Consider the following 23,873-nt stretch of genomic DNA (forward strand, 5'->3'; position numbering starts at 1 on the left):
GGATGAAGCTGCAAATACAACGTGCAGGAACCACCAGGATGTGAACATTCACTTTAAAAGCCTATGCTTGTCAAGTTTGATTGTTTCTTGTGCAAGAAACAGCAAAATAAGGTTTTGTTTCATAATCAGGGTCCTTAGACTATTTCATTGCATTTTTTAGTTGTGTCCAGTGGTATTTGAGATTCTGTGAACATCATTTCTAACCATGCACATGGTTTGGTTTTGGAGTTGTTGATAAGCACTTATGTTCAGGGCACAGTGGGAGTGGGTTTTTGCCTTTGGATTGTCATAGTCAAGCAAGAGGGGATAAAAAGATATCTACCTTATGTGCCATTGCTTTTTGTTTGATAAGATTTTCTCAGAGAAAAAGTGGAAAATTTAATGCCAATTTCCATAACAGTAGGGTTCTCAATCTCACTTTGGGTTTACAATGTAGCATTAAATACTGACATAAATGCTGTTCAGGAGCAGAGCCAAAAAATTCCACATTGTCTTATTGTTTCTTCACATGGAATGAAATTTCTTATGGCACCCTGTTCTAATATTTTTCCAAGTCTGTCATTCTAAGTGTAACATTATTGAAAAAGCTTAAAGATCGTGAAGACTAAGTCTGTGTGGTTCACTAGAAATGTAATTTACCTCAACAGAAATAGCTTTGAGGAAATCAGAGAATTAAATAGAACATGCAAATGTTGATCTAAGCTCTTGAAGCATTTTATAAAAGAATATGGTTTTCAGTGAAATTATTAACAATTTCAAGAAGGACAGATCAGAGATAAAAAAACTGTGCAACTTGAAAATCTTATTCATCTGAGATAACTGCATTTACTCCTTTCAGACATATTCATGTTATAATTTCTCAAGTGCAATTTTGCTACTGAATTTTGTTACTTTATTATTAGCCTTAGCATCTTTAGTTTTCCTGAATGAGCTTTTAGAATCAGCTGTTTTGATAACTTTATTTTTCATTTAAAAAAAAGGAAATATCATTATTTTTAGCATATTTTTATTTTTAAACCATAAAGAGGATAAAAAAGCTAGGAAGAAAAGTTTAACACAAAAATATAAATTTTAGTGTTTTGAAATATATTTAATTGTCTGGATTACTAAATCATCTGGCTATGATAACTGCTGTCTGAACTTGACTGTGAGGGAGAATATTAAATTATGCTTGCTTTTTCTTTTTTCCACTTTTTTATAATCTTTCTTTGACAAAAGGATTAAGAAGTTCATCCAAGTTTACAGTTTTACAGCCTGAGAATCCCTAGGAAGAAATGACATAGGAATGTGGATCTGTTAAAAATTTTGCTTGCACTTTTATACAGAAACAACTTTGTTAAATCTTCTGGAATTAATTCTCAGATTGCTTAGATCACCTTTTTCTGTGCTGATGCAGTGAGATATAAATTATAAAGACTGATTTTACATATTGTTCTAAGGGTGCTTTCTGCAGAGTTTATCTTGCTGTGTTCCTTTTGCATAGGTAAGGAGAAATATTTTTTTTATGAGGAAGTTTAATACAGAGAATGCTGAATAAGAAATAAGCACATATATTTTTTTATTTCTCTCCCTGCTCTTTTTGGGCAGTTGCACTTCTGCCTTGCTCTCATTTCCCTGTACAGTTGAGTTGTCATAAATTTGTGCAGGCAGCATGTGAATACCTGTCCAGTAGGTTTGTTGAGTTTCAATAAAAACAAAAGCCCCAAAATCTTAGAAGTTAAGTTGCAGATGAAACATGTCTTATTACAAATAAGAATATTCCCATTTAATTTATTTCTAAACTGGTTACTCTACATGTCAGGGCTGAGTTCTTTTTATTGATTCCACTACTTTTGTTAGCATGCTCCAAAAGTTTAATTCCCCAGCTTTTGTTGTTGCTATTGTTGTTAGTGCAAGAGTATTTTGGTCTGGTTTTCAGAAACTGTAAAACACATTTTCCAAACTAATGCTCACTTTCATATCACGTGGTCACTATAAAAATTTACTCAAGTGTGGCCCTTGGTGCCATGTGGATGATTTTGAGAATTGCTGACCAGATTTCATTCAGCTGTTAAGAAGAAACTGGAACTGTAGAAAGGAGGGAAAAAGATATCAGCCAGTAAGTGGATGAACAGTAATTCTGCTTATTCATCTCTTTTTCATTTCTCTTTGTTTCTGCAAGTCAATCTGACATGGAAGCACTGTGGCAACTTTCCCACTTAGGTGTAACACTGAAAAGACAATAAAATCCTAAAATGTTTTCAAGCCCCTCTTTGCCTTTTCTTCAAGCTCATTTCCTTTTCTGCCTGTTCTGAGCTGTGAAGGAGATTTCTGCTTCTTCATGTTCAGAGACAAATTCAGAGTTATGTTCAGCAAATGGTTTCTTGCTGATCCCCTTTTTTCCCTGAATATCTGTGATTACTGGGTATAACAGTTTCTCTGAAGCTGCTGCTCTGATCCCATTGTCTTGGCAGCAAAAGTCCACAGAGCAAAGGAGGTCTCCCAGGCTCCTCTCTGAATCTCTAAATTTCTCTTTCATGTTTCCACTATTGCCTAACGCTCTGTAGACCTCTTGCTGTGATTGTAAGTGCTTCACTTATCTGACCTTTCAACTGAGAATTTCATTGCTGTCTTCCATTTTCTTTTTAAAGACTTGATTGTTTCAAATGCGAATATTTCAAGGCAGCCCAATGTGGGCCCAGCTATGCCTCCATTATACATAGCTAAAATAACTGGAGATTAGGTATACTCAATGTTTAGCATGTTCTAAAATCCTGGCCAAAATATTTCTCAGCATTCTTCTGTAGTTCTGCAGAGAGACAAACCATCTTTATCTTAGCATGCAAATATTTCTTTTATTAATTTTTAAAGCAATAACACAAGTGTGTGTATCCAGCTATTTTCTGTTGGGGAAAAAAATAAACCAAAACCATCTTTGGGATAACTTCATTACTTTCCCTCACATATTTTTTAAAACTATACATCTTTTCTACTGTTCATAGTTCTAAAAGGTTTTAATGTTTAATTACTTAAAGAAAGGAATTAATACAAAATTCATTAAAAGATGAGGGGCTTTTTAATGTCTAAAAGTCTTTTCAGTTAGATGAAGTATATGCAAAGCAAACATGTAAGAAAAGGGCTATACTCAACTTGATAGAATTTTTATTAATCCAAAATAATTTATTTTTTTCTTCTTGTTGCCTTCTATGGGAGTATGAGACTGTGAAGTCAGAAATAATGCTGTTAGAGTTTACATATAACAAACTTGGCAAGCATGAAGAGAAATATTTCCCTGAGTACGCTTCTGAAAGAGCCCCTTAGCTCCCATCTGTGGGATGAATGTGTGCTGCAGTCTCTTAAATAATGCTTTGTAATCCCACTGCAAATGGAAATTGATTACAACAGCTGGAACTGGTTTGGCTTCCCTTTATATTCAAGATATTTTTGGTAGTTGTTTGTGTTTTTTTTTTCCTGATAAGGTAATGTAGGTCAATGTTTGAGGTAATTCACAATATGTGTAAGTTCTGAACTTCAATTTAGAAGGAATCTGCAATCTCATTAAGTTGTGGATGTTTAGATGCCAGTTTTGGAAGGCGATTATGGAGTAATATAAATAAATAGGAAAAAATGTATGTTGGTATTATTATATTTTAATACACTAAATATGCATAATCTTAAATATGAAATTATGCTATTAGAAGCAACAGGTGAATTTGAATGCAAATGGTGACATTTTGATAGCATAATTTTGCATCTATAATTCATTCCCTATAGGTGTCCTGACAGAATTTTTTGTAGGAATGTAACACAGAATTGTCTGTGTTAGTGGTAGCTGGTATTTTGTCCAGGTGCATCAGTGCCAAGAACACTCCTCAATTCCCACCCTGCCATGGTCCCGCTTCTTTGGGCTTGTCTTCCTTTCCTTCTGTCATTTCTGCTCTCATTTTACCTTCCCCTTGTCAAGATTCCCTTGGAGCAGCCAGATTAAATTGTTCAGAAGACTTGAATCAACTTAGGCTGAATAAAAATGGCCCTAACCTAACTCTGTGTAGAGGAAGGCTGACCTCTATAACACTGTTTTATCTGGAAGTTATTTGTCTGGCTTCTGTGAATGACACCAGTTACTGATTAAAACTCAATGATTCTCAAGCAAGTCCCAGGACTGTCTAATCTTATTTTTCCTCTTATTCATATTTCAAACTGGCTTCTATATTATCTAGCTATATTGAAAATTTGAAGTTTGTTTTCAGATTTCTAAGTTTTATTTCATGCTCGGTTGTCAATATTTCTTTGTTTTTCTGATTCTGAGACTCTATTGCTGATTAAAGAGCAGTCTTTTCAAAATTTGCCTCTGAAATCTGTTCAATTTTTGGTGTATTTACCAAGAGTGTATGTAGAGGGCTTGAAAATAGTATTTGAAAAAAATACATCTGACTAGGTGCCCAGATAAAAGAAAATTATTATGCTTTGATTGACTTTATGCCACTTTTCAAAATATGTTTAATGACTAAGGCATTTTTTTTTAGAAAAAGAAAATGACACATAGATATTAGAGGATTTTGAACCTGTTAACATATGCAAAACAGAAACTGTATTCCAAAATCTATGCCTTAATTGTCATTGAAAAGAAAGTATGCCTAATTATTTGTAAATATGGTATGGTGGATCAACATTTCCATAACAACTTCCTGAACTGTGAATGGCATTCAGCCCAAGCACTAGTGGCAGAAATAAGCAAGTATATGCTAAATATCTTAAGATGGTTTGAAAAATGAGACTATTTTCATCAGCAACGTGAATAGAACAAATCACTGGATACAACAGATAACTTGGTAGAAATTATTTCAGTTATTTTTAGTTCCAGGCCAAATTTGATTTGTGCATATGTGACTTAATGGAACAGCTCAGGTGCTTAACATTAAGCATAAGATTAAGTGCTCCAGTGGATCAAGACCCTGTTTGATAGTACCTTTTCCTCTGGGCTATGCTAATTCATTTCCTGGCTGATTACAGTGGCCTATAAAGAGTGTGAAATTGCTTTCCAGTGGAATTTTCTCACTGTGATAGCAATACGTGCATCTTTTGAAGGCTATCTGCCCAGGATTCATCATCTGTGGTGCAGTGAAATTCTCCTCCCCATATTTCTTTCCTCAACTATGATTTATTCATTTTAGCTCTATTCAGGGCTGAATAGAAGCAGCAGTCTCTGTCTCATTTCCTTGAGTTCTGGAAATTACTTTTCAAGCTGGGACATGTTTTGAGGGGCTTCTGCCAAATCAGTTGTTCCATAGAGGTTGTGTGAATTTGCAGGAACTTCTGTTGTTGGTGGCATAATTACAATGGCTTCGTCTTTGAAACCTGTTAGTTGCGGGGATGCAGTGATTTAATTTCTGCATTGTTCTACTGAGTCCTTGTAAAATGCATTGCTTTCCACCCTCATCTCCCTTGGTGTCTTGGAGGAGTCATGAGTTGGTCAAAAAGAGAATTGTTTTGAGAAAGGAATTTCTTTTCTAAACGTATGTACAGGAAATTCATCTGTGGGAATTCTGCTTTTAAATTTTCTGAATGAGTCAAAATTCAACATTAATCTCTGACCTTCTTACAGGTCAAATTAAGGAAGCCTGTGAGAAAAGGCACATTCCCAGCCCAATTGTTTGTATTTGGGCACTGCCATGACTGTCAGCTGGTGGCCTGCCTTTGTAAATAGGAGGCATTGATGTAAGCCCTTCTGCTGGATACTCCTGGCTTAGGGAGCTGAATTTGCTTAGAGAGGAACTCTACAAAGAGAATAAATGGTTTTCAGAGGATGAGAAACCAGCTGGAGGAATGTTTTTTCCTGCAGCTGGCCTGCTTGTTGGAGAACAGGAATGGGACTACCAACTGCAGTCTGAACAGCTTTTTGAGAAGGGTCCATGAGTTTTAGTGAATGCTCCAGAAAACATACCCAGAACTGAAAACCTTTATGGTTGTGTTGAAGGACAGTTTAAATTCAGCCTCACAAAACTGCAGCTGAATCCTGGATGGCATCACATTTGAGGTCCACAGTCTCAAGAATTCCAAATCTTTTACAGTCATTATCTTTCTGGCACTTAGGTTGAAGTATGAAATTATGGGTTACTAACTACAGGATCCTGTTGGTTTGCAGAGACAACTCCATGTTTGGATGTCTATCCAATCTACTTGAGACTTTTCATTTTCAAGTAATATAATTCTTTAGAACAGATCACTCTTAACTGTGCCTTTTTGCACAGCTTTGTAACCTTCCAAGTTTTCTTTCAGGAAAAAATGCATCTCGAGTCTTAGATTCTTATTTTGCTTTCTATGCCTTTCATTCTCTGCTCACAAAATCAGTCAAACATGCTAGACAGCACCAGCTGTCTGCTCAGGCTCTAAAACTCTTTTCAGTGCTCAGTAGGAGATCAGCTGCAGACCAAGAATAAGAGGAAATACATTATTTATGTTCTCTATTCCTTCAGAGCTGGCAGCTCCAGAATTCTGGGAGGTGTAAACCGTATTGAATTTTGCACATCTCCATGTAAATTGCAACATGCTCTTATTAAACATTCTGGAAGTTCTGAAAATATTTCAGTTATTGGATCACCTCCATCTTTTTCCTCTCTCTTTTCCTCTCAATTTTTTTTCCTTTCTTATAAATTTGTTATCTAAGTTATTTTGCAAAAAATCCCAAATGTATACATGTTTATTCTACCTGCTATTTTCTTTATAATTCTCCCAATTTCTGTCCTTATTTAAAAGTTTAATACTGTGAAGATTGAGACCTGAGATGTTCTTGGAACAATGCTTAAAAAGGTGCTGGATAAATTTGGCCTTGCCCACGTGTCCTTGGCCAAGACTCCAAGGGATGGCCATGGGATGTGGCCAGCCCTCCTTGCAGACATATTGATTGGAGGAACGTGTGTGCAAAAACACTTTGATTTGTAATATCCACTTATGTCAAAAGAACATAACAAAAGAAAGCCTCCACAGCTGCCTCCAATGGTGATTTCACTTGTTCAAATGGTCTGCATCCAGCTTTAAGCCTTCTTTTACCTTTTTAAAGATCAACAAGACAGTTTCCAGTTGCTGCATCTTCAGACTGAATGGGATACCCCACACACCTGTAATTACGGGGCCTCTCACCCAGTGGGGGTGTGATTTGTTTGAGCACGTCGGGAAAGGGTAAGACAATAGTGCAGGACAAGAGTTGATGCAATTTCTGACATATTTACAACATAAGAAATGAAATATTTCAGGAAGAATGTCTCCCATCAACAGGTGGATCGATTTCTGCAGCAGTGTCAGGAATGCCTGTTTGGTTGTTGGGATTTAATTAGTATTCCAGTGATCTCCATGTGCTTATTATGCAGTTCAACTCTATCTCTCACAAATGATGTGTTTGTAAAAGCAGCTGCTGCTTTTCTGTGCTTTGCAAGAAGACAAAAAGGCTTTATCTGTCACACACACACAGAGCTGCTTCTTGCCCTCTCTAAAGGTCTTTTTGGACTGCGGCAGGTGGAGGGTGGAGGCAATATGTACACCAGGTTTCTACCCCATCATGTTTTGAGTTATGCTTTCAGAGTTTTTAGAATGATGACAATCTAATCTTTTAAGTACAAAATCGTATTTAAGTATAAAATCATATTTCTGGTCTGTGGAAGTGGGCCTAAAATATAACTTTTATTTTGTTTTCTTCCTTAGTCTCTTTTTCTTATCTTTTTTCCTTCTCCCACTTTTATTTTCTCCTTGGTCTGATCTATGTCCTTTCTCTCTGCTGAGTTACATTCCTTTTGTCTGTCTTTTACTAACTGCCAGATATTATCTCCCTCTATATAGAGAATGATTTGATGTATTTTACTTCAAAAGCAAGTGCTGTTTGACTGAGCACCACTGTGTTAACAAAAAAGCAAGAAATTACTCTTTCTTCCTAATAAATATGATAAATCCTGGCTCTTGTCTGGCTTTTCAGCCATAGTAATAAAGCCATAGTAGTTAATGGTTGTATCCAAATAGCATAACTATGATTTTTCTAAATCTTTTTAGCGACCCTGGTAATACCTGCATAGTACAACACAAGAACAACCATAACCAGCTTAGCTTATGCTGTGTGATTAAATAGTAAAATATGGATTTAATATGGGACACCATTCTACATCTTTTTTAATCTTTCTATATTGAAGTAGTATTCTTTATTCATTAGAACTTCAGTGAAAAGGAAAAATGTGTCTTTCACTGCCTGTTTAATAAAAAGATGAAATATTGTCAGTATTAATGTATTCATTATATGAATTTTTAATGACTTACATCAATAATAACATAAAACTAAGCTTAGATAAAGCAATAGAAAATGAATCTAAATTCTATTTTATTTATACAATCAAACTGAAAGCATTGAAAAGGGTTCTATAAGGTTTTTTATAAAATATTCTGTTGAAAAGAATTCTGTACTTGTTGGTCTGGAATACGTTTCGTGTTAAGAACTGATCATGGTGCTGTAGCCATGTTTTAATAATGCTCATATTTAAATTCTATTTGCCTGCATTATTGGTCTGGAGTACAATGGGTAAATGCCCTTTTTCTCCCAGAGGGTCTGTACTTATTTCCCTGCTTCCTCAGCCACATTTCTGGGCACCTTTTGAATGTTTAATGTCTGTGTATTTGGAACAGCAGCTGGGAAAGGGAATCCTTGGGGCTCTGGGTTTTTATACAATACTCACACTCATACACACACTCAAATAAGTGGATATATCAATCTATATGGTATTTATATAATTATAAAGGTTGTCTGTACTTTACATTGCATGTCATCTGAAAATCTTTTCAAATGGAGGATAATCAATTAACTGTATTTCAGGATTCTGTGGATTTGGGTAACTCAATAGGACATAAGTCAGTATCTGTTTTATGAAGATTAAATTTTCACAGGGTACAAAAATTTCAGTGAAGTGCAGTTTCCTCAAAAATAATTTCAAGTTCAAAGACAAAATCTTCCATTGGTACTGTTTCTATCACAAAGACACCAGAGATCAGTTTTATATTCTAGAATGAGGTCTCTGCAAAAAAATACCCCAGCCTAACACTGAGTTACTAAAGGTGCTTTCTTGAAAGCAGTCTAAGGCAATCACATATGGAAAATCATCCTCAAGAGTATCATATCCACTTCATTTGTGCTTGGCTCCCTTCCAGCCAAGATCACCTAAGAGGGAAAGAGTCAAATTTCTCACTGTTATCCACTCATACTTTGCTGACATAAGGAAATCTTGTTTTTGTCATTGAACAGCAAGCCACCTCATTTGTGTTCTGATTTGTTGGTTCATGTGTTTGTTGTACCATAAATGCAAAGATATTTGACCAAAGTTCACCTGTTCCAGCCTCCAATATTTTGGAAGAAAACCACAGTTTGTCAGCCTGCCCTAAGTGAAAATAAAGGCTGTCAGCATCTGAGAGAGTGGCAGATCAGGGCCTTGCTGGTGCTCAAACAACACAAAAAAAAAGCCACTCTTAACTTCAACTAAGCATTTTGATTTGGATTGGTTCAGCATATAAAAGTGCAGTTTAGACACAGTCTTCCTGTTTCCTTGTGGTTTAGAGTTTTGGAAATTTTTAAGACACAACAGAGATGAAAAATAAGAGAGAATTTCCCTCTGTCTTGAAATTTTTACTGCTGTTTTTTATTCAGCATGCTGGAGATAAAATGAAATGCAGGACCATTCTCTGGATACAATTTTCAATCAATTCTTTTATCCTAGCTTAGGAAGAGTTGTCTGTCTTAATACGTTAACACATTCAAGAAGCCACAGAAATACCTTGATTTATATCTAAATTCCACTGAAATCATTGTTTTTCCTTCACTGATTTTTTGTGGGACTAGGATTTTGTATCTCCACTACCTCAGGAGAATAAGAATCCATTATCATGTTGGAAATTCTCTTTCTTAAGCTTGCTTCAGTCAGAACTTTTTGCTCTCACCATTAATGTTTTGTAAAAGCCACATTATTTTAACCTGGATTTCAAAAATGTCATTCATAATGAGCATCAAAGAGTACATTTCCTTGGTGTCAAATATATTCTTCTGTCTGAAAATTAGCAATTTACCCTTGAGTTTGCATTTTCTTATGAGAGGATTTCTCTCAGCTTCATGAAATCTTCGCAGAATTTTAGATGCAGACCATTGCACTCTATCAGAATTGCTGACACCTATTGCTAGTTTTCAAGGCTAGCTTTCAGATAAAAATCAAAGAAAGAAGCATGAAACAATCTCATTTTATAAAGTCTTTCTAAAATTGCTACATGAAAAAAAAAGGTTTGATTTTCTAAAAAGCTTAGATTACTTGCACCAGGAGGTATAGGACCTAAGGGTTACTTTGTTTCCTCCTCTATAAGATTTACTATGAGTACTAAAATAATTTAGAGGACCAATCTGTGAGTCATAAATTTGTAGGAAAAAGAAAAAACAAATGGAAAAAAGATCTGATTTTTTCTGTGTTGATATAATTTTAAACTGACCTTTTTTTCTTGTGCAATTTTACCTTGTTCTTTTGATTTAACATAATTTTTGAAATTAAAATATTAAATTTTTTTTCAGTCACAGAAAAAAAATTAATTGGACCAATATTATTTATAAAGGTGTCCCCAACTTGCATAATCAATATAAAGGGAATATCCTTCATGATCTACATCAACGAGATCCACCCTTCTGAAATATCACTTCATTGCATTTTCCACGAGGAAGTTCACTGGAAAAAAAATGGATAAAACCATTTTTGGGAATCAAATACATTTTCAGTAGGCTGGTGGTTTTTGTGGATTTTTTGGGTTTGTTTTGTTTAGTTTTGGGATTTTTGTTTGTTTGTTTTGGGTATTTGTTTGTTTTTAAATAAGAAAACCCTATTTCCAGCATTGTTAACTATTGGGATTTAAGTAATGGGAACTTTTCACATTATCTTTGCTTTTCCACATTACCACTGCCATCCCATTTACAGCTGCCAAAGAAACAAGAAAATAATCAGAACCACAGTGTCATCTGTAGTGAAAAGGAAATATTTCAATTGCAGTACCAAGACATTGATGTCGATTTTTGTTTATCAGAAAATCACACGTACTTCACCCTTCCACAAAGGATTGCCTACAGGGCAAAGGATTCTCAGCAAATTACAGCTGCTGTTGAGCACTTTATTGACTTTCACTTCTCACGTATCTGTGCAGAAATTCTCTGGATTTGTGACGTGCCAGGGTTGTTCTGAAAGCAAAAACCTCAAACTTGCCCACAGATTTAGAGAGGATGAATGGGTTCAGTCCCTAGGATGAGACAGGCAACAGACAAAAGCAACAGAACAATGCCATGAACCATCCTCAGCTGTTTCAAGCAGTTCCCTTTCATCCTTAAATGAAGGAATTCTGTAATGAGAAGTGACAGAGGAATACAGATAAAAGACTAAGTACTTTGTTTTTTTCAGTCAGACATGTTTCCAATGTGTTCTATAAAAGAAAACCAAGCTACATAGAAATAGGCACCAAATAGGGTGAGTGTGACTCTGTGTGTGTGTGTGTGTGTGTGTGTGTGTGTGTGTGTGTGTTGGAGGAATTTTACAAGAGCAGATCTCAGACTCTTCAAAGCTGCAAAAATTTGTGTGGGGAAATAGACTTCTTCAGCTACACATCCTTACCTAAAAAAAGCTAGAACCATGTAAACCTAGAATTACTCCCTAAATCTCTGCTGTTCTCAGTGCCACTGGAAATATTTAGTCCTGAAGTACTTGTGCTATCATCGAGGACTCTCTTATGTAAGGCACCTCTTGCCCAATATCCCACTGAAGCACAAACTAATCCTCTGGAAGAGCCTTTCTTCGGTTCCTTTGCTTTCCTTGGTTCTTCTCCCCCTTCCCAATACAGAAATAGCAATAGAAGCCTTACAGGGGCAAAGAAAATTCTATGTCTGATTATTTTAATGACAGACATTGGTGGGAACAGAATGACACAGAACCAAGAAGGAAATGGAGTCAAGAAGGCAGAGGGGAGATTACATGAGATGAGCTAAGACTAAAGTAAACATTTGTATCCTGCTTGAAAGCCCACTGCAGCCATAAGTGTCTATCAAATGACACGAGTAAGCTCTAGCACTGTCGTTTGCTTCATTTGCTGGCAGCAGGCCAAGCTATATATTTACAGATTCTGCAAAAATACAGCTTATGCTGTCCTGTAGTAAAATCTCTATAGGGAGGTTATTGTTGTTGCTTAGGAAAAAAACCCAAATGGCTGAAAGACTGAAATTAAAATGATCCTCGGCTGTATAAAATTCGAGCAATTCTATTAGGCACATCCAGCTTTCTGATAGGCAATATTTGTGGAAATACCTTTCTCATCAAAACCACATTCAGTTATAGCAGAAGCAAGAGAGAAAAGAAAGCTTTGTATGAATTTGGTATTGGAGCTGCCAATTTTATACTAGCTCCCATTCTCCAGGAATGGAAGGCATAATGACTAAACAAAATAAAAGCAGTTGAGATGTCTGAAATAGAAAAAGTCCTTTTAGATTATTATGCCTTTAGACAATAATTGCCTCAGATGTTCTGCTAAAAGAACATCCAGGATAAAGACAGAACTGAATGTAATCATCATCCTATAAAGGACTCTTTTAATGGGAGAAAAGTATAGCACAAGAGAACAATATCCACTTTCCAAAACCATCAGTGCCAAATTAATCAATATTATTAAAGATAGTCTAAAATCCAGGAAGAAGTTCTGTTTTTCTTAGCACATAAGATGAGCTAATCTCAAATCAAACACTTTGTATGATCTCTACTTCACACTTCTGTCATTATTTCTCTGTCTGCTCTTGGTCCAAGCATCTCAAAGACCACCACGATACTCCAAAGGAGCAGAGAATAATAGTTCTAGTTAATGCCCTGTAACACAGCCTCCCAGTGGTATTGCCTGTCCAGTGATACACCTTATTTATTTATTCGAGGTTTTCTCATCATTTTTTCATAGTGCCTGACAAAAAGTGAATGAATCCAGATAACCTAGAGAATGGGGAGTGTGTATCAGTGTATGTTGCAAATGCAAATGTTTCTTGCTTTACAAATTATAAATTTTATTGCTCATATAAAACAATTCTATTTAAACCCTAAATCCCTTACACCTGTATATATTTTGTCAGCCTTTTAAAGTCTAACACCTCTGTGTAGTGTATGTCATGTAAACCAAGTCATGATCTACACAGTATTCCATATTTTAGTGTTTTTTAAACGTTATGTCCAAGATATATTATCAAAAAAGGGTTGTCAGCAAAACAGTCCCCAGTCCCTGCAGTGTCATTTACATTTCAAAGAGCAGTGTCTCTGATGAACTGAGAAATATCACTGACTGCATTCACAGAAAAAATAATATTTAAAAAAAGGAACCTAAGCTTTATGATATATATTGGGTGCTGTATCAATATTTCATTTACCTCCTTACAATTTCTATTGCAGATTTTTCATACATGCTAGAATAACAAATGCAGCAACGCAGTGGGAATTCATCTCCCTTCCATATGAAATTTATCCTCATAAACAACAAAATGGATCTGGTAAGCAGAGGAGAGGTGCTTCCAGATTTCGTTGTGGCTTCAGGCAGAGCACTGAGAGCTGGGTCATTTTCCCCGCGCCAGCAGCACCTCCAGCAGCCTGGGATGGTCACTGGAGTCCCCAGTGAGCCATAATTCCACTTCTACTTCCATTGCTTGGGTGGGAGGGAGAGCCATGGACCCTGGCCTCTACCAGCAGCACATGGGATCCAAATTCTGACAACAGGAGAAGGTGCAAAGCAATGTTTTCTTTTACTTCTCTGCTCCCTCCTCCCTTAGGTCCTTAGGAAAATCTGAATTTTGTTCCTTCAAGCCAAGAGTCAAAGTTGGGATATCCTGTATTTCACTGGTTCTGAACAGTATGGTTCAGTTACTTGGCAAGTAACAAGACAATAAAATTCCAAGAATAATATTTTATTTTGTCCATTTTGATTAGGAGTAACCATAATGATAATTGTTCTCTAGATGGAACAAATCCAAAATTAGTACATGCACATAAAACTTCTGGTTGCTGGGACCCTCTTAAGTAATAGCTCCCTAATTTTTGTGAATAATTAGTCTTCATTTCCTTTCTATTCAGTGACAGGGAAAGGATGATAGAATATGGATTTATTTACACAGGCCTATAGGAGTGCAGTGCTGCACTTTTTCACTTCCCAGTTTGCTTTTTTTTCTGTTTATTGGAAGAAGAATAATTAATTTCATGGTGTGGTACATTTGGCTTAACAAGTGTGTCATTTCAGGAAATAACATTTGAACACCTAACCTCTTTAGTGGTGTCAGCAAAGTCAGATTTTTTGAAAATAAACTTATGTTATCTGTAAGATTAATGCTTGGCAACATTGAGACTATAATGATAATGTTATATATGAATGGTATAAGTGTAAATTTATTCAATAAAGGATCATTCAGACTGGATTGTAGAGTGTATGACCTATGAATAAGAAACATACAAAGGGCTATAAAAATTGGACTTTGTAAGAGAGAACATATTTGAGAATAGTGGTTTCAGTGGTATGAGACTTCCGTATCCATGATCCTTCCCAAGAAAAAAAGTGATCATAAAGGTTGGAGTTTTCCTTTATACAGATAATAGTATCACACTTGGATCTTTTTATCTCTCCTTGCAAGCATGCAGTACTGGCTACAATAGCTTTAATATTCATCATATGGTTAACAAATCCAGTTCAAGGTGTGCTGTAAGTTTTGCTTAACTTGAAACCATCACATAGCTCAGTACCTCAGTGGATATATCTGAGTTCAGCCAAACATTGTTTCAGTACTTTTCCACAGAAGCCACCTAATTTTTTGCTTGTCTCTAAGCACAGACTAATGGTCTACAAATTAAAAAAAAAAAGTAAGAAAAGTTAGTTAGCAGGAGTCCTGAAGGCTTTAAGTGATAGAATATGTAGATCCTCAATATATGAAGTTATCATGGACAATGTTTGCCATGCCTGAGTAATTAAAATAGTTAAAAGCAAGTTTCAACCTCAGATGGGTAATGTCTGTTAGGGGAAAAATCCACTGTGTAGTACACTTGAACTAGATTGAGATTTGCAATTTCAATTCTCACCAAGTGTATTGATTCTAGTAGTAAGCAACATCTGACAAAGCTACCAGGAAATTTGCTATTATGAGCACTGAAATCCACAGATTGAAATTCCTCATTATATTTTAAAAGCATGTCCAATCTTGCTTGATCCCCATTCTTTTCTTTACATTGCTTATAAAATATTATCTTGTTTTTTCCCCTGCAAAATGGACTTTGAGTTTTCATCCAGTTCATATTACTGGTGAGAGATGTGATTTATTTACACATTTTCTTCTTTTCAGCCATTTAGCAATGGAGGTTTGCTGCATTTTTAATTCGCTAAAATTTTAAGAAACTTGCACACTCTTCTACATAATACCATCAACATGTGGATTCACTTTGACCACAAAAGAGCTCAAAAATACAATTCTTTCTGTCTTCTAAACAAAAAAAAAAAAATACTAAAAGAAACCTTTCATTTTATTACTGCATTTCCATCAACTACTTCAATCTCCTTATATGTGCTTTATCAAATCCCATTTCACAGATTACTAAACAGAATGCTTTTCTGTATCTATTCTTTCAGGCTGATCACTTGATCCTTTGAATATTTCCTTGATTACATTATCCTTTCATCATGTAGTCTCTGCTTCCAGTGCTTTATTGATTATATCTGTATATCCCTGTTTTTTCCTATATCTGCACTGAAGTGCTGCTCTTTGCATCATCTTCCCATTTTCTCTGAATGGTTTTTAAGTGGTCTTTATTTTACTTCCTCTTCACCCACTGATTCCTTTGTCTTTCTTAGCCAAGCATGCACCTCTTCCTACCCTCCCATATAATCCTCTATTTACATTTTTCCATGGTGGCTGGGGTGTAAACACCTTGGGTCAATGACCTGCCAGTGCTGTATCAAGTGCATTTTTAAGCAATTTGGTAGTGCTGAAGAAGCACCAGTTATATCCTGAATGATATCAAGTGGTTATATCAGGCATCTCTGTTTTATGATGATGAATGGAAGTAGCAATTTCTATGTTTCTTGGCATTACAGCAACTGTCACTGTATGGAAAGAATATTTCCCTAAGTTTCACCAAACAGACCTATAAACCATAACTATGGCAGTAACTGAGGGAACATAAAACCTTAGCAGCTTTGGAATGGAGCCAACCATAAATACATACAAATGGTCTATTCCTGCTAAAAAAAAAAAAGAAAGCGATTTCACAGTGCTATCAGTCAGATTAATGTACCCCAAAAGTATTAAAATATGACAAGCTGAGCAGTTTTGATTCTCTTCTTAGAAACTGTTATCTGTAGTGTCCAAAATGCTATTGTAGGCATACACTTCAGTAACCTGTCAGAAAAATTATCATCTTCAGATCAAAAAGATGAACTGAAAATATTTCTCTACTGACATGGTCCATATTTGCTCTTAATGTTTTTATTATATGGGGAAAATATGAATACAGGACTAATATTTGTCTTTTAGAGCCACCAGTATTATGTATTCACTTCTGATGATAAAAGAATTTTGTCCAAGTGGAGTCACATTGACTTATTGATAAAAAGATCTGAACTCTTCCTATGACTGCTTGCAGTGAAAGCAAAGTTCATGGTTTTATTGATTAAAGGATTATTTCTGTTTTCTGTTTAGCAGTGTCGATTAGGAGCAAATAGAAGCATAGCAAGGTGTGAATGAGGTTGAGAGCCTGGGGTTAATTTTGTAATTTATGCAGATTGCATTAGGGAGCCTCTCAAAAACTTTATCCTCTTACGAGTATAAGATTTTTATTCTGTACATAGTGAGACCTATTCTGGTTTTCAGCTGTATCAGGAAGGCTGTGCCAAAATGGATGGGGCTGCTCCACTGACACCATGGGCAGGGCTGGAATTATTGCAGGTGTCTGCCTTTGTGAGGAGCTCTTGAGCAAATGAGCCTTCTGCAGACTGTGGAGATGGATGTCAAAGGAACAAGATCTGTAACTTGGAGGTAATTAAAACCTGTCAGGACAAAGCTGTGACAAACATCATCTGTTTTGAACAGGGATTGGCCTAAATAACATTTTGTGTTCCTTCAAACCCAAGTTATCCTGGGATTCATCTAGATTTTAAAAACACACGTCCCTTCTGCCATCATATGAATTTAGTTCAGGAGGTTCCCACTAAACAAGTCTATCAGTTGGTAGTTCATATTTACATACTCATTTCAGGAAAATGCTTCTGTTTTTAAAAAATTGTTCCCTACCATTAGGAAAAAATAAATAAAATAGTCAAATACACACTTTGAATGAAGTCAAACAACTCCTGCGTTGCAGAGATTCTGCAGTGTGTACAGAAAGGGTCTGAAAGGGAAGCTGCTGAGTGTTGCTTGGACCATCAATTGCCATGGATGTGCTGATGGAGTAGTTGGAAGCAGAAGTTGATGTCAGGTGATGAGAAGAGAGGACCAGAGATTTATGATGAAAACAAGAAAACATCAGAGAGCCATTCACTGTCATATCAGGAAAAACAAATGCTGTTCATTACAGAGGATGGGCAGAAAAGAAAGTGGTGGCAGCTGACATGAGCTATCCAACTTTTGACTGTTTTGACTTTTAGGTGCAATGACTGAGAGGATGAAGGAAGTGCTCCAGATGGGGGTCCCATAAGAGCTGTGGGAACAGAGGAGACATCACCCCTGCCCTGTGCACAGAGCTCCAGCTCACAGCTCCACTGGCCCTGTGCAGCCCAGCTGTGTGTACTGCATCGTGAGCAGGTGGGTGTGAGGTGTTCTCATTGCTGCAGGGTTATCCAGGTCTCTTTGCCCTCAGGATTTGATCACAGTGATGCAATTTCTAAAGAAAATGCATCACTGCCATATTCAGCTTCTGCAGTTCCTGCAGGGTATTTCCATTAGTTCATCAATATCTGCAGTGAGAAAATATTAGATGGGTGGGTTCTAACATACAATTTTAATTGGGTTCTGGATGGAACCCAAATTGTGGTCATGGCATAAAATTTTGTACATTTTGGAACTATCATACCACATGAATTTCCTCTCTGACTGCTGCATATTATCTACAGCTGAGATTTGTAAAGGCAATTTGCAGGAACTTCCATAGGATAAATGGAAGAAAGGGAGCCAGTTTCTATAAAGTATTTCTGCAGGAGAAGTGTCATTTGGAGCTTGTATTTCAGTCCTAGATCCATGATGAGTCATTATAAAGAATAGCAAGATTCAGGAGTGGGATTTAGAATTCCTTGGCCTCTTTGAAAAGACATCTTTCTTTAAATTTTGCTAAGGTTGTTGACTACAGCATGCACTGAGATGGAAAATGAACATCAGGCTGTGATTTTAACTTATGGATTTTAACAGGATTCCAAGAGACTGCCTTGCTCTGTGGGATTTTTCTCCTTATTTTTTTTTCTCCTTTTCCCCTTAAATTATTTAATTTCACATTAGTTTCAACAGACTTATCACTGGTATTAAGAGATAGCTTATCTGCTATTTTCCTGTTATTATAATAATATTTCCACTATATTTTTGTTCAGCTGCATCTATGTTAGTGTCATGTTGTCTTTGTATTTCTTTCAAACCATCTCAAAATATTCAAGGTAATTACCTTTTTCTTATTGGACAATATGGCAATTCAAATATCTGGCACATATTTTTCTTTTTATGTCTTATTTTGAAAGCTTTTTCTTGATTATTTTTTAGGCAGTTAGTCCTATAGCTCATTAATATTTTAGAACTATTAATACACATTTATAGGTGGATTTGGGGGAAAATCTGCCTGTAAATAGGACTCTGGAGAATTGAGTTCATTTTTCATGTGTGCATATATCACACTATGTCATGAAAGTCCAGAATGTGGCTCTTTAGGAAAGTGTTGACATTTATTGGCAGTTGATATTAATTACCTGAATAACAAGGCTCCTAATAATACTTCATCTAACATTACCTGGCATAGTATTATCATCAAAGAGCTCTGTCTCCACTGAAGTAATTTAAAATGGTCATATTTTCCTAGCTGGTATTTTAATTTCTTTTGCCAGTTCCTTCTATTTAAAATATATGTTCACATGCCTTAATGTGATATAGTGACATTACTGGTGAGCTATGTATCCAGAAAGCTGGTACTTAGTCTACAAATAATAATTTCTATTTAAAATACAACATAGAAGAATTCATGTTAATGTACTCAATTTTTTTTTAGTAGTATTCTTTAAAGCCTCAAATGGGTCATTTTAGTTATCTGGATAGAATGATATAGGCTTTTCCAGTAGATTAATGCATATTGAGTGTGTTTTTCATCTTTTCTCTTTTTATATACCAGGAAACTGTGGGTTATTTGTAATGATTTGGTTTTCAGAAAGATGCACATAGTTATTTCTAATGTTCAGTGGGTATTATGGTATACTTACATAAAATTGGAAGCACTAAGGATAGTGCATTGGCCAGAGGAAAACAAGGCACTAAATTAAATGAGGACTTGGTAATGAACTGGAAAATTAAGAATCTGGACTATAAATCATTCCTTTTGCTATGACCCTGAATGTATGCACCTTTTTACAAGGAAAATCACCAGGAAATCACAAGGATTGGAATAAGGGCCAAAAAAGAATTTAAAATATCCCTGTGTCACACCCAATAAAAACAGCTTGTTTGTTTTGTTGGGTTTGGTTTTTTTTGTAACATTACCATATTTTATTGACCACCTCCACAGAGGTATTAGAAATGTATCATGATTTTAATATTGCAGTTAGATTATAGTTGGTAGATTCAAGATTGACTTTATGTTATTTCCTTAACCTGCATGTCCATGAGCAGTTTAAAGTGCTGCAGCTTCAGAGAGATATGCAGTTTATTGTAGTTTTCTTATGGGCTGCATATTTTTTCCTTTGGAGACAATTCTTGAATTTCTTCTTGGGTTGCAAATCCTACTGGAGTTTTCAAAAGCTCCACAGAAGGCATAAAGATTGACTCAGGTTTTTGTGAAACCTTATGTATTTCCTAGTGCTGAGAGCTACAATTAAGGTTGTAATTACAGTCTTTTTTGCAGTGGAGTATTGAATGTGCATGAAACTGCCAGTCCTGTTCACAGTAAATGCTGTTCCATGGTTAAAGCTGCTGCATTTAGAGTTAATTCATTACTCTCAATTTTTCTTCCCTAATGACATAACCTTTCAGAAGTACCCTCTTTTCATTGCTTTCATACTTTAAGAGAAAGTTTGCTAACAGAGAATTGGATTTTCAGCATGATCAATAAAACTAAGACTAAACTACTCATAGATCCCCTCATTCCCCCTTTTTCCTTTATCACTCTTTTAGATTCCCTTGAGTCCATTAGAACACCCAACCAGAGAAAGGGAACATGAACATCTCATTCATAGTTCATGGTAGGAACTGTCTGTCCATGGCAGAATCTCACAATGTTACTGAGGTCTAGAATTTTCTGCAGATCATTCATTTAGAGAGGAACTTTTGTTCTGGTGAAAAAAAATTGTTATTTAGAAAACCAGTGGTCCTTGTGTTAAGTTTATGAAGAGTGAGAGTCCTGGATTCAAATAACCTGAACCTCAAGAGCTGCTTTGAAATAAGCACAGTTCTCTCTGCTCTCCAAAATGCTGACTTTGGCTGTGGTTTCAAACCTACTGGCTCCAGACTGATCAAACTGAAAGATTTTTCGTTTTTGTGTGCTTCTGTGATTTTGGGTTTGTGTTTCTTCCCCCAAGTGGAGCCAGCTCTGTGGCAGCTGTGTCCAAGCCCTTAGACCAGGGGCTGGTACGGGAATTCAGATGTCTCCTGTAACTGGGGGGCAGAGGATACTTCAGCTATCACCAAAAAACTGCATTAAACAGTTTTTGACATGTGGTGAGCTTAATGGTTTGATCAAAATCTCCTTGAAACTGATCACAGAAAATGGTAAGAAGGCATAGCTGTCCTAAATATTTGTATTAGTGACAAGACTACTCAGCAAAAATGAGAAATATTGCATATGCTGTGAAGGAGCACCTTGTCTAGAATTCACATTTCCTTCTTTGTTTCCATCTGTGTGTGAAATAACATTTTTTCCTTGCAAAAGACCAAGTTTCTTTTCAGAAAATCAGCATGGATATATTTGCAACTTGCTCATTAATTGTTCCAATTATTTCTGAAAGGTAAGGGGATTAATGAAAGTTAGGAAGAGAGACAGGGAGCAATAAAAAAAAAAATAAAATCTGTAGAATAAACCCAAGAGTGGGTTATAAACAGGAGTAAACAATAACTGTGATGGGGAGAGGGACAATCCATCAGCTCGTGATAGCTGGAAGAGCTCACACGAGGTGCAGTTTTAGGCTGGCTGTTATTGTCAGGGAAGGACACAGGAGCACAGAGAGGAGGTTTGGAGACCCATGGCCTGGGAAAAGAAGGGCTGAGAAAAGCTTTAGAAACAGCTCTTTGTGCTGTGGTGAGCAGGCCAAGGGGAAGAATTCTGCCTTGTGGCAAGAAATAGTGTTAGAAGAAAGTGAAAACACCAGCGTAGGCTGCATTTGGAGCTTGTTAAATCCTCACTGCTGAAGGTCTTTAATAGCAGTTGTGAGCAGGAGTTCAGAAAGAATGGTGTGTGTAGCCCAGGTGCTGTGTGAACACCTCCTGAGACGTGCTCTGGGTGGATTTCTCCCTGGGGAAGGGGTGGGTGCTGCCTGGGACTGTGTCCCTCTGAAGGGAGGCAGGACCAGCACCGAGACCCTGCCTGCACACACCCAGGGCAAGCAGTGGCAGCTGGGCTGGAGAGATTTCTGTCTCAAACACACAGCCCTGCAAATCCTGCCCTGGCACAAATGGGAAGGATTACATCAGCTCTAGAGGGGCATTTTAACCCTGTTTTTACCAGGATTACATGAGTAAAACTTTTATTTTGCTCTAAGTGCTGTCAAATTGTAAGTATATTCTTATAAAATAACCCTTGAACGATGAGTCTGGTAGCTGTGCGCCTTCCCCAGATGCCAATGTGATAACTTTCCAACCAATAACAAATCCAGAAGGGGAAGAACACTGTGAAAACCAGAATATGAGGTTCTTGCTATTATTTTTTGTTTAGAAACACTTCCATCTCCAGCTAAATTGGACTGAGTCAGTGTCTACATTTAGATTATCATTTGTGCAAATAGTTCTTTTTCTAAACTATTATGGTGGGAGATAACAGCACAGATAAGTTCTGTGGGGGAGAAGTCCCTTTCTGAGGACTGAATCTAACTATTTACTTATCTTTCAGTCAGATAATGCTGCAAGAGTTCATTTTTCTTCGCTAAAATAGTAATTTGAGTTGTCTCTTGCTTCTAAACTGTTAGCTATTTCTAATACTGGGAATAATTTTCAGCATGTGAAATGTAACTAGAAAGAATTCTGTCACTACAGATATTCCTTGGATGCCTAATTCAGGAAAATATCAAAGATCTTTTAATATCAGAAAATAACCAGAAAGACTTAATTTCTTCTTGCTGGAAGAAAATATAAATATGAGGCCACTTTAAAAGATAATACAAAGTCATCATGTCCAACCACTCACACAATACACCAAAAATGAAAATTAACAACGAAGTATTGGGAAGAAAAAAAAATTTACCAAATACCACAGTCTATTTATCAGATTTCTATAAAACACCATATTTAAGTGTTTCACCTGTCAGAACTGAAAGGTATCAGTACGTCTGGAATTTGGCCTCATCCTTTACAGGTCAGCCACAGGATTTATTCCACTTGCTGCTGTGTTGTCATGTTGAGCATGTTCTGCTCACAAAATATTGGCAAGCTTCAGCTTGGAGAAGCCCCTGTGGAATTTATGCAAACACAGCTTTCAGTGGTTTATGGCTCATTTCACTGGGCTGGCAAAAATCATCCTGCTGACCCAGAATAACTATCAAGAGATGCTCTAGAAAATGAAGCATTTGAGACTTGTGCTGATAGAATTTTACATCCCTTTAACATCAAAACAGAGTGTTTCTTCTAGCCTTTTTTAAAATAAGCCTTGGTAGTAGGAATAATAATAATAATAACTAAAAACTAGCAAATATATATAAGCACTGTAAACTCTCTCTGTAGGAAAGTACATATGTCATGAATTTCTGAGGTCTCTGATTTTTGTCACTGCTTCCTGTTTCTTGTTTACAAAACGAGCTTTTCTTATTGCCTGGCAAATCTAAGACCTAAGTCTCCCACTGAGTCTGCCAGGTTGTACAGCCAGTCTCCAAGCAGGTCTAGCAAACACAGAAACATCTTTCCCAGAGTGTTTGACAGAGAATTGTGTACTATAAAATTTCCCAGTCCCTTAAGGGGGGGACAAGTGTTTACCAAACCCACACAAAATTACTTTTCGCCCAAAAACACTTTAATAATGAAGCAAAGTCAAGTCCATTGTAATCAAATACAAGGCAAACCAATTCCCTTGTGCTTGGAAGCAGGGGCTGTGCAGGGAAACAGCAATAGCTACCTGCAGCTTTGGCTTAGCTTCAAGTTGTTTCCTTTGGGCTGTGAACTGAACTATCAGGAGGACCTGCTCAGGTGTAAGAAATGGAACTGATTCTCAGATAATTTGCCTTTCTCAGGCTTCTGTTCCCTTGTTAAAATGCAGTTTGAGGTAAAGTCTTCCTGGTAATCTCAGGAGAGAGAATTTATCTAGGGAATAAGGGTTACTCTGACTATTGATAGTAAAATGCAGCGATAAAATTCCTGCTAATGAATTATTACTCCTGCAGTGGTAGTGCTTGATGGACAAAGGTACTCTGAATGCCATTTATGGATGACAGACTTAAGAAAATCCTAGTGTTTACTTGTC

At 36.5% G+C, this 23,873-nt stretch overlaps 1 long non-coding RNA gene across 1 annotated transcript in view; it reads left to right on the top strand.

Moving 5' to 3' along the window:
* Positions 1 to 23,873, top strand: part of LOC111933496 (uncharacterized) — a 458,147-nt gene that overhangs the window by 356,000 nt on the left and 78,274 nt on the right. Inside the window, exon 8 of the long non-coding RNA XR_015274594.1 lies at positions 17,674 to 17,830. This is a non-coding gene — a long non-coding RNA (uncharacterized LOC111933496). The remainder of the gene's footprint in view (positions 1 to 17,673; positions 17,831 to 23,873) is intronic.

Source organism: Cyanistes caeruleus, chromosome 10 (genome assembly GCF_971803275.1).
Source record: "Cyanistes caeruleus chromosome 10, bCyaCae1.hap1.1, whole genome shotgun sequence".
In the NCBI taxonomy this organism is placed as follows: Eukaryota; Metazoa; Chordata; class Aves; order Passeriformes; family Paridae; genus Cyanistes; species Cyanistes caeruleus.